This window comes from Ixodes scapularis, unplaced genomic scaffold (assembly GCF_016920785.2).
Source record: "Ixodes scapularis isolate PalLabHiFi unplaced genomic scaffold, ASM1692078v2 PGA_scaffold12__126_contigs__length_90152505, whole genome shotgun sequence".
In the NCBI taxonomy this organism is placed as follows: domain Eukaryota; kingdom Metazoa; phylum Arthropoda; class Arachnida; order Ixodida; family Ixodidae; genus Ixodes; species Ixodes scapularis.
The window spans coordinates 76,135,086-76,143,900 of NW_024609838.1; positions in this window are offsets into that span (position 1 = coordinate 76,135,086).

An 8,815-nucleotide genomic window follows, 5' to 3' on the forward strand; every position below is an offset into this window, starting at 1 on the left:
GGAATATATTAGACAATCGAAGGGGCTTTCTCCCAGCTTGAGCAGAGGGGGACGGTGGATAGCACTGACAGCAGCAGCATAGAGGAGGAATGGAGACGACCGCAAGGGAATGGGATAAGGCAGAAAGTAAGGTTCCAGCAGGTACAGCGACAGGCCCAGACGACATACCTAAGGAACTCATTAGGGCACTAGGAAAAACAAGCAAATTGAAGTTACGGCATACAATAAATCAAATAATTATGGGAGGAGAGGTGCCTAGGGATTGGAAACTGAGTAAAATGAGACTAGATATAAAGGCAAAGGACACAAAGACAACATCAGGTCATATCGCCCGGTAACGGTAACTTCAGTTCTATACAGATTAGCTGTAGCAGATAGCAAATCGGCGAATGGAGGAATGGGCAGAAGATATGCAAACACTGGGTGAGCTCCAAAATGGATTCCGAAGAGATAGATGACTAGAAGGTAACTTATTCTTCACCACTCAATGCATATAGAAATAGCAATAAGGAACCAAACTCCTTTATGGCTAGCTTATTTGGACATCAAGGGAGCGAACGATGATGTGAGCCAGGAACAGCTTAGGAGTCAGCTGAGGGAATATAACTTAGATGCATATTTGGTTGGGTTTCTTCAGCAGGTGTATACAGACCATAAGGTAATTATAGCATGGGAGGCAGAAACTACACAACCCGCAGCGATAAAAAGAGGGCTCAGGCAGGGCTGTCCACTGTCACCTCTGCTTTTCATGATATATCTCAGGGAAATGGAAAAGAAATTAGAGCAGAGCAACTTCGGTTTTGATGTGAGTTATATGGAAGGAGGGAGAAATGTAGTACAGGTAATACCAGGACTGATGTATGCCGATGACATAGTACTTATGGCAGATAACCAGGATATGTTACAGGAACTAGCTGGAATATGTGGAGAGAAAGGGGACACATTGGGCATGAGTTTTAGTAGAGAAAAGTCTGGAGTAATGGTGTTTAATGACAAAAAGAGGGAACCCCTGAGGATACAGGACATCGAAATAGACCAAGTAGGAAAATACAAATATCTGGGAGTCTGGCTCAATGAGGGAACAAAAGATTTAGAGGAAATTAAAAACAGCGCGGAAAGACGAGGACCAGACAAAGAAGTGACACGGACGTAGGCAGGCTGGCACTGGGAGCGCATGGAAAAACACCAAATGAGGGAGTACAGGGGGACATGGGATGGTCGTCTTTTGAGAGCAGGGAGGCAGTTAGTAATTTGAAATTTGAACAAAGGTTGACCGAAATGGATGATACGCGGTGGGCACGGAAGGTATTCAAATATTTGTACATGAAAAGTTTAAACACAAAATGGACAAACCGAATTCGAAAGCTTACATTTAAATACCTACACACTGGTGATGGGGCTGAACAGACTACTTCAGTGAAAAAAGGGGTGAAAGAGGCAGAGAGGAAAATGTGGGAAGAAAGAATGCAGGATAAATCAGCTCTAACAGTGTACAGGTCACGAAAGCAGGACATAAGAAAGGAAAATGTTTTTGACAATTCAATAGGAAGTTCTTTGCTGTTCGAGGCGAGAACGGGGGCTTTGAGGACGAGGGCGTATAGGGCTAAATTTCAGGAGATAGACACTTTAGGTGCTGCTTGCCATAATGAGAGCGATACACTTGAGCACTTGGTATTAAAGTGCACGGGGATTCGTCCTGCACTCCCTGAGGGGGTAACAGATCTGGCCGGGGCCTTGGGGTTTGCTGGAGACGATGGAGGGACGGAGGAGAAGAGGATTACAGTCACAAAGAGGCGATTAGAAGATTGGTGGAAATTATCTAGGGAAAATTGAATGATGCAGAACTAACTAGCACAGCTGGGGACAGGCGGGACAGAGAAAAATTGGGACTCCCTCCCGCGTGGCTCCGGCCCAAAGTCTCAACCCTGTCTCCCAGTGGGTCCGGTGCGGGGGTAACGCCGACAAGGTCTGACCAGAGGAAAATTGGCGACTCCCTCGCCGGGGGGAAGAGGCGGGGGGTGATGTTTTTAGTTTTTTTGCCCGATCCCCCGAAGGTCATCCTGGTGATATCCCACACTACCTGGTGATAGTTAAGGGGCAGAAAATTGGCTTAGAAGGGCGCGAGAAATCAAATCAAATGTTTGTCTTTCTTAGACTTAGGCTAGGTGGCGCAAGCTACCACCCGCCACAAAGGGTATAGCCAGTAACATCCATCCATCCATCCATCCAAGAGGGAAAACTCTCAGCAATATAAACAGTGGTAAGTTAACGTTGTAAACTAAATTCTGAGCTATTCTACCGCTTATAAAAAGCAATAAAGTCATTACGCTGCATTAACTTCCCTTCTGTCGAAATCTCGGAAATCTGGTGGTTGCGCAGTTTCGTATTCCTCAACCGCGCCCACCCGCGCCCACCGGCGAAGCCGGGTATATGGTTTAGTTTAGCGTTAATGCGAGACCGTACATCTGCGCGCTATGCATAAAGAAAGCTTCGAAAGGAACGCGAATATCTTTCCACCGGTAAGTTCGTGGATTGTTGACGTTCACGAAACTGCTCTGATGATGTACCCGTGTTTGGGACCCCGAGGGTCTGCCTGCATGATCCGCCGCTTGCGGCAGCCAGAATGTATGGGAAAATGGCGGACCTTTTCCTCTAGAGTTAGTATGTATGATCTCTATCATACATCATACATATCATACATTTCAGTCATACGACTGAAAAACCCGTGAACTCGTACGGTGCAACATTCGGCGGCCACCGCCGTGCGTGCGTTATGCCATACTCGTCGCTTGTATACCCAAAAGCTAGCGACTGGAAAACGAGTGAACTCGTTCGCTGCCGTACTCGGCGGCTGTCGCCGTGTGTGCGGTCTTCGTATACTCGTCGCTAGGCCTAAATTGTCATCGGGGCTCCGTGGATGGAGCGGCGTGGCTCTACGCCGCGCTGCCAGTGACGTGCAGTACTGGGGGCCCTCTTGCTTTCGCGCTGGTGGTCAGTCCCAGACACGAAGCTTTGAGGCTTTCCGGCGCGGGCCGCGGCGCCCGAACTCGCGTGTGCTGGACTGTACACGTCTGTTCTTTCGTTCTTTTTTCCTCGCGCGCGTAAAAGCCGAAGTCCAAAGTCCACTCGTCGAACAGCATTCACCCACACCTTCTCCAATTTCCGGTCCGTTGGAAACTTGTGAAAAAGCACATCCGTGTTGCGCAGCGGGTTTTTTGAGCAGCCCAGAGCGCTACAAGTTGCACTCGGCATCTTTCGAGGAACAGCTGGGCAGTCTTGGGCGCACCGAGCTGCTTGCTAAAACGAGTCTTGGTGTCCTCACAAGCAGATAAACAAAAGGCTACACGGGCTATAGATAAAAGCAACGACTAAACACGCCAATCACAAGCCGAAGTAGCGGAGGTAGCGGCTCAAAGAAGCGCACTCCGCGCAACGCCAGGCACCTGAGGGAAAAAAAAGAGAACGATACGGACGTCACGGCCCAATGTTGCTTTAGCGATCGGCAACCCGCTGGCCGCCCGCTAAGGAGCAGCGGCTCGCGGCGGGTCGCATTTTTATTATCGGCATTAGTTGAGAATGCGGCGTCCGACGGATGCAATATTTTGGCTGGGGTCGTATTTTGTGTCACTGCATCGATACCAGTAATTTATTTCATCTTGAGTTTTGGCCGGAGTTGCCCTATAAGGTGGTGCTGCCGTTGCGCTATCATCATCATGAATGTGTGAATAGGAAGATGGCTGCCCCATAGGCTATCTGCGGTCACGGCCAAGAACCTGCAGAATATCGCGTTTATTGCCTCGTACAGTATCATTGCGAAAGCAATTTCAACAGAAAATGGTCCCATGCTGTTCATTGCCTCTGTGGAATTTTGTACTGAGGTGGGGTCAGTTTCACCGATATCCAGCGGCCGGCGCGCGGAGGGAAGAGTGGCTCTCGAGGTTGAGATCTGATTCACGCAATGGTTTGCTCTAAACATTTCTCCGTGAAGACTTCAAACCAAGGATGCATGACAACCGAGGTAAGTGGAAGAATAAAACGGTTCACATAAGTGTCACGCTCACGAGTGACCCAAAGTAGAGTACGCGTAAAGCTTGCGTGTTGATACTCGCTCGTGCTGGACAGTGTGGTCGTCCGTAGTGTAGGTTCTCCCGCTGCGGTGTTTTTGGAAAGGATGCGAATGCCACAAACTTATTACTGCGTGAGAATCCAACTTTTGAAACATTGTAGAATTGTCACTCCTGAACAAGCCCCCTCTACACAATGCCACACTGAAAGAGGCATCGACTGCAGCGGAAGTGACTCGCTCAGTGCCTGCGTGTGCGTCGGACGCACCGGATCAATTTTCTTGAAGTTTGGTCGGAAGTACGCGTAAATAGGGCTGATGGCAACCGGTCAATCTACCGAAGGAGCAACATGGACTATTGAGCCTAATCAATTACTTGTTTATACTCCATGAATTCTCTTACCCTCCGCGTGACACAGGATTCGTGCCCCTTCGCTTAAAAAACAAAATTTCAACGGAAAATCGCGCTACATGAAAAGGGCATGATTACATCTAAGGTTAAAAAGCCCACTAAAGGACATGGGTGCAGCGCACGATGCTCGAGCCATTTCTTTTCCGAAGTGAGTGCACCGCCTACTGCGGGTCGCATATTTTCGAGAATTAGAAAATTAGCGAAAAATAAAGGCACGCGAATACCTATCTTGTTTTGAGTAAGACCTTTTAGTTTTGTAGCCAGAATTCAAGTCTTTAGAATTTCCGAGTAACTTGCGAATAATTGGGATCGCAAAAATCAAAGGTTTTATTTATCGAGCGTTTAAAACGGAGGACAAATCGTGCGATTATCTCAAAGACGTATCCGGCCGTTGGAGTTAAAACAATAGTTATTCGGCGGGGCGAGTGGACGAAAGTTCATCAATCGTGGCACCGTTCGTGAGTTTCAGATCCAAAGTGTGGGGATTCCTGCTGAGAGCCGAAGGCTGCAGTACGTAACTCCGCACGTGTTAGCTAGTCGAAAAGGTCGTTGAGGCCACAACGCCGCACTCAATATTGTGCCCGTCATTCACAAGTTGTTCGCCTTCGGCAAGGCATCACTTTGCGTCGGCAACGTACGCAAATAGCACGCAATGGCCCCGAAAGGGAAACAACCGCATTCCGACAACTACAGTAGCAAAATTATATAAGCATTCGGCTTGGCATTCCTTGCCTTCGCGTGTTTCCACTCTCGTGGAGCGATACAATCCTTTCGAAGAAACAAGCATATACGCAACATAAATAGCGCAGTTTACCCGAAAACAAGCCTTCAACGTCGCGAGGATCTATGTTCCAACGTGCGCCGAGAGCAGACGCCTAGCGGCGTCATCCACGCTGGCAGTGTTTCCTACATCGGTCGCACGGTGGCGACTCTGTTCGGCACGACTGGACAGCTAGGCGAGTGTTTGAGGGAATCAAACACCCTGTTCTAAATCGTTTGCTGACCAGTTGCAACAATATACAAGAAAAGCAAAGAAGGCATGATTTTCATGTCACATGAATTTTAACAAAGTATTTATAGTGGAATGAATAAGAATTAGGTGTTATGCTGGTTGCCAAAGGTGACTTCAGGTAAACAAGTCATCAGAGCCTCTGGAAGTCTTTCTTTGGAAGGGGGGCTCGATATCTCCGAAATTCTCAAGGTTAGGTTGTTTCCAGGTTTACATTAATTGCGATATTTTAACGAAAAAATATTAATGCAACGCGTTCACATATTCACGCACATATCCATGGAAAACAAAGTAAAACATTGGTTCAGTAAAATAACAGTGTAAAGCTTGACACTGACGACTGATACAATGATTGGATAGCCACTGAAATCAGCCGCACCATGTGTTTTTTATTTTTTTTCTTTGCTATACGAACTTTTACATATTGACCGCAGCTGTGCCTATGCTAGGGTGACCACCCGTCCCGCGACTCGCGGGACTGCCCCGCATTGAGGGCTCGTGTCCCGCGTCCCGCAAGAAATTCCCAAATCTTCAAAATGTCCCGCATTTCCCATTGTCGCAACATTCACTGCGCAAATTATGGCGCTTCCGAACAACGGGCAACGGGGAACCGCGGAGGTCGCTGATAAATGTGTGAATTTCGATGCTATATAATTTTCTTGCCAAGCACTGCGGGAAGCAACCGTAGTTCTTGCAAGAGACTGACGCACATGCGCCGTTGTGCCTCTCCCCTTGATGTCAAAATATTGCGAGCGAAAATTGCTCGCCAAAAGCTGAAAAATAAACTATTGTAATTAGTTGCAAATCATACCGTATCATGCAAAAAAGTTGTTGTGAAAAGCTTTTTTTTTTTTTTAACACGGCCGTAGAAGGCAAGAAACCTGCAACTCACAACGGTCAAAAAAACAACAACATAAGGTTTTATTTTTGTGTAGGAGCATGTTAATATAAGAGTAAGTATCGACGGGAAACAATAAGCCGAAAAATATTTACTGTTTTTTTTATTTCTTTTTGATGCATTTGGGTCTGGTGCAGTCGATCTTTATGTTTTCAACTTAGGTACTTTTAATAAAATATTTACCATTACAAATAAACAAAAGTATATCAGTGTGAGTGAAACTTATCTTAGTTTAATTGCCGCGTACAATTTTCAGGTGTATAATACGCTTTCGGACAGCACAGGATTTCGGGGTGTGCGCGTTGGTGAATTTCTCTTAATACTTATTTCTTGAGTCGTGAAAATACCGTCCTCCTCTTACTCCCCCCCCCCCCCCCCCCCCCCCCCCCCCCCCCGGTCAGGGTGTCCCGCATTTTACCGGCAGGAAGGTGGTCACCCTAGCCTATGCCAAATTGGCTATGTCTAAAAATAAAAACGTCCCTTTATTTAGGGATTTTCGGGTAACCATGATGTTCTGACGCAGACGTAGGCAAACAAGTGTTAAAAGTGACTGGAATACAATGTCAAAGGTAGCATTGCAGAGCCATACTCTTTTAGGTTAACAACGGTTTTGGGCGGAGAACTCATCGCGAGTGCAAAGCGCTAGGCTGGAAGTCTGGAACCTTTATACTAAAACGTCTTTTGTGGTCCACACTTATCGCAATTACCGGGTCAACGCTTGGGCCTACGGGCCGCTGTCGTTTGAACGAGCAGACGCGAAACGCGAACGCGAAACTGTTTTTTTAAATTGATGGTAAGTTTGTAAGTCTGGCGGTTTTTGTGATACCTGTGATTTGGCATTCTGAACCGTCAAAAACGGCGGTGTTGTCCTCGCACTGGCCTTGAGTCAAACTTGCAGCTTTGTCCCGTGTTCTCCCGTGTACGGGGGAGGGGAGGGAGGGGGTTGTCGGGACGGGACAGGAAAAGACGGAAAAGGTAGCTACGCTTTTTTTTTTTCTTTTTAAATTTTAAAACAATCTTTTTCGAGACGCTGCTGGAGGAAGCTACTTGACGCCACTGTGTTTTCTCCGGCAGAGTTTCGGGAAAGATTACGGTTCACCTGGTTCCTAGCAAGCCGACCCTGACCACCGAAATTAAAAAAGGATCAAAAAAAAAAAAAAAAAAAAAACATCGCTGGCATTTGTTTTTGTGGACTTTTTAAACAAGTTTTTTTTAATTATTATTATATTTTGTTCAAAGACCGGTCACGACGAATCTTTTCAGCGATATTTCAGTGTAGTCCGACCCCAGTTGTAGTAGCAGAGTGATTGTGAGCTTTCTAGGAAAGCAGTTCCTGCAGCACATAACTTTCTTCGTGCTTGAGCATTGTTCTTCCTGGTATCGCGCGCATTTCTCGCCTTTCCCGGCTACTCCTCAAGGCATTCGCAATAAACCATGGGCTTTACCTGCCAAGGTAGCCTACCTAGGGTGCCTCAATGTCCTTCTGTTTAGGGTGATGCCACACTTTGTAGTACCCGATGCCGACAGCGCGCACTCACGGGTAAAATACAAAGAAATCGACGAAAACAAAATGTCGCCATAGCGCAGTCAGTGCCACAAACGCGTGCAGGGACACGCTCTGTCACGCGCTTCTGAACAAAAAAGGAAAATAAATGTGTGGGACAAAATGGCCGGGTGACTCCACCCTAAGCAAAGCGCACATGAAGGCACCCTAAGCCTACCCCCTGTCTGACCTCTACATTTTTATTCTTCTAGTCTCCCTTTCCGATCGGCAGTGACATGTACACCTTGAGCGTCAGTAACTACTACGTCGATTTCTCACTCCTCGTTTAAATAAATAAAGTGTATATCTTTTCTCGTCAAACAAGAGCGAGGAGCAATCCAATCGAGCCGCGCTTTGCCGTATGCTCCCTCTGCAATTATAAGCTTCGAGCTTACAGCGACAGAAAAAAATATACTTCCTGACAGCGCTGGGAAAGATAAGGGAGCGAAAGCAAAGCCGCAATAATACCTGGCTTGGCTTCATACGGAGCCCTTGCAGTAGCGAATTAGGACACTTATATTCGTGCATTTAGAATGATTTCCTGTTATTTTATCAAAAAGCATATTTTTATTTCTACCCAACTTTTGTTGGAACCACATCACGCAGAGAATAAAATATACGCGAGTTGACGCCGATGTTCATAGTGACGCAATAGCGTATCTTTTAGACGAGTACACGTGCAGCAATGGCTTCTGGCGGGAGCTGTCGCGGATGGTGAAAGGATTGCCTTCAGTAAACCTGCTGAACAGCTGCACTCAGATGCTGGTCGAGCGCATAGAAGTATTGAGAACACATGGGAAGGTAGCAGGACTGCAGGTTTCTTTTCTGAAAGAACTTGACTACGTCACAGTAGAAATGGCCAAGGAGCGGAACATATTCCTCTTGGAGCT